At 35.8% G+C, this 3,370-nt stretch overlaps 1 pseudogene; it reads right to left on the minus strand.

Annotated features, from left to right (window-relative positions):
- Positions 1 to 33: 33 nt before the first annotated feature.
- The window catches only part of LOC102300641, a 12,941-nt pseudogene continuing 9,604 nt past the window's right edge, over positions 34 to 3,370 (minus strand).

Here is a 3,370-nt window from a genome sequence, read left to right on the forward strand (position 1 = left end):
GGGGGGGGTCTTTTCAAACCACTTATATTGCAGGAAACTTAAACCAGAATGTAAAATATTAATTATATTTTCAGGTACTCCAATTCTCTATATATGATCAGAGAATTTTTTTACTTTTGTTTTTTGAGGTGGAAGTTTGGAGACTAACATGAAGCTATGATAACCTCCCCACAAGTAAAGAACTTATGGGCATGCACACACTAGCACATAGACATACAGAAGAGTTGAGGAAATTCAAACTGGCAGAAGAAGAAAATGCTACATTGCCTCCAATGTTCACTTGCAATATTTTTTATTAACATTTTGCAGAATAAATGCATAGCAAACATTAACTGCTAGTATTTTCTTACACAGGCACAAAAAAAATACCAAAAGGATTGAAGAGCAGACTTTAAATGCTGATTCTGACCTGTCTGCTAGTCAGTGCTACAGGCTGATTTGCTGATGGTTTTCTCTGAAGTCTGTGAGCCCAAAGACACTTTACATGTATAAACCTTATCCATGTTCCAGTCTGATGTCTGGATGGTCAGAGAGCTGCTGATTTGGTAAGTCTGGTCTGGTCTCTGAACAGCAGTGCTGGTAGAGATCCCACTGCTCACTGGACTCCCAGCAGCCAACCAGCTCACATCTGCAAAAGACACAGACTGACTGGACAGACAGACCAGAGAAGCCGTGTCGGACTGGAGCTCAGCACTGGACGGAGGGAAGACTGTCAGGACAGGAGGAGAGACGCTGGAGCCTGAAAATACATGAAAACCATTTAAAAAAACAAAAAAAACAAAAAAAAAAAACCAAGAAGAAGAAGAAGAAGAAGAACAACAACAACAACAACAACAACAACAACAACAATAAAATGAATAAATAAAAACTGGATCAATATAAAGTAATGTATGAAAAAATACTATACTTTAACTCCCAAAACAGCTAAAATAACTTCTCCAAAATACATAAAAGCTATGTCTTACAACATCATCATCAGGCCAGAGATATTGGATGAAGATGATATTTATCATAAAATAAACAACTCGCATAAAAGACAATGGCATCTGTAAAAAACAAGGAATAGTCATCTAAAGCAGAACAACAAGATAGATTTTTTTTTAAATCAGAAAATTGTTTGGGTTTTTTTCACACAGATGAAAAAATAATACCAGCTATGACAAACTGCAGACAAAATGGGTTTAATTCTAAAACCAAGCAACACTAAGGTTAAGGTCAGATTGTTCAATTATAGTCAGTTTTCCACCTTTGGTCAAATGTTTGTTACTACTGAGAGAACATAGAATAATTTCCAGAAAATATTATTTAAAAAATGTTTTCTGAGAGGCAGATAATACAAACCTTTTTTTTAAGAATAATCAAGTTCAATATCTGTGTCTGTGCACTAATGAAGAACTTAAGTCACATTACAACGTGTGATCAACTCTGTAGCTTGCAGACTGCTTGAAACAGCAAAAAAAAGTCTAAAGAAAAATCTAAGTATATGAGAAATGAGAAAATTAGAGAATCTAAGCATAAACACAAAATACCTCCTGTTTCATGATCATTTAAAAAGTACTTACTTGTCACAATCAGCTTGGTGCCTTGTCCGAATACCACAGTGATTCAGTTTGTATACATGGCTGTACAAAAACCTCCTGACTGTCACTGATGAGGGGAGAGGAACTGAAACATCCAATTGAGACCAACTTTCACTGTCAGTGTCGCTTCCCCATATATTGTTGATCAAATGCTAATCTGATGTTGACAGATGAGTACATGTGAATATTGGAGAGGACAAGCCAAACCCATAAAGTGGAAAAATATAGCTATAATAAAAATACAGCACAAAGTAGGGATGGGACTTGATAAGAATTTAGTAATTTAGTGATTATCAATATTATTTATCAATTCGATTCTTTATTGAGTCTCACTGAATTCTCACTGGCTTTGCTTCTAGAGTCACCAACATCACTGAAAAGCATATTAAACACAAAATTATTTGCACGCTGTGTGGTCAAACATTTGAACTTGTTAGAGGTATTTCCCGTCTTTGCTGTGATCATTGTTGGGTTATTACTCAAAAAAAGTAATGTTTTATACATTACTCATTACTATTCTTAAAGATAATGCACAAATAATGCACATGACTGAATTATTCCCAGTAGAAAGTAATTCTCTACACTAGTTACATTACTTTTGCGTTTCTCCATGAAATGGCCTGAAATTCATTGTCTCATAATTGCTAGTGAACAATATAAACCTGAGGCTACAGTCCCATACACCAACAGAAATCCATATCCTAAGGAGAACACACACATGATTTTTCTCTTAGTGTTTAGGTGTGAACTCAAAGCCATCAGCACAGCAGTCGTCACTGTGATTCTAGTTTAGAAACATGAACAGGTAGAAAAGGAGGCTGCAGTCTGACTGCTCATCACTGCTTTTATTACCTGTTGAAGTTTAGAGTGTGGCTGCTGGGCTGGGGTCAGCATTTACACAGCTTTAACCTCAATATTTTAAATGCACAGTACAACAACAAATTAACAAAAAAAAAGTCAAAGTCAAAAAAATGTAATGATTTCAAATGGTTAGAATTTATTTTTAAAATCTGTGGAGTCTCTCATTTAGTTTTTTGTCACAGTGTTGATATTCTTCCTTTAAAACAACATATGATATAAAGAGGTGTTCCTAAAAACACACACAACGGAAATATTTACTTCTGTTTTATTTATGTCTATATATCAGAGCCATCCCATGTCTGACAGAAATACCAAGCATCAGCATTTATGGCTGATGCTTGGCTCTGGGTTCTCTCTGGGGAGAACGTCAACAGAATGTATGCTGTCACAGTCATGTGGTAATAGAAGGTTAGATAGTTAATCGAATTGAGAGTCCCTTGATTAAAATAAAGTAATTTATTGTTTATTAACACATTATCTGTCGTTAGTGAGTTGGTTTCAAAAAGTTTCAAAAGTGTCTTTGTTATCAGGATGTGTAAATCTCAAAAAGCAGAAGTAACAGTGAGGTTTTTGTCATGATGTAAATCACTGTGATACATGCTCTTTGGCAGAGTCATCCCATGTCTGACAGTAATACACTGCAGAGTCTCCCTCCTCCACATTGCTGATGATCAAACGATAATCTGATGTTGACTGATGAGTGGATGTGAATTTTGGAGAGGAGAACCCAGAGCCATATGTAACCACTGACTCATTTTAAATAGTTTAGGACAGCCAAACTACGGACCAGTTGCTAGGTTCGGCAGGGCTACAATAGAAAGCGAGGCGAATGCAGAATGAAATGGCTGGAGACAGGAATTTAAGCAGCAACAGTTATTATTTTGCACAAAAATGAAATAAACAAGACACAAATTCCACATTGACAGTAG

Source organism: Haplochromis burtoni, unplaced genomic scaffold (genome assembly GCF_018398535.1).
Source record: "Haplochromis burtoni strain Fernald_Lab_line unplaced genomic scaffold, NCSU_Asbu1 Contig_209, whole genome shotgun sequence".
NCBI lineage: Eukaryota > Metazoa > Chordata > Actinopteri > Cichliformes > Cichlidae > Haplochromis > Haplochromis burtoni.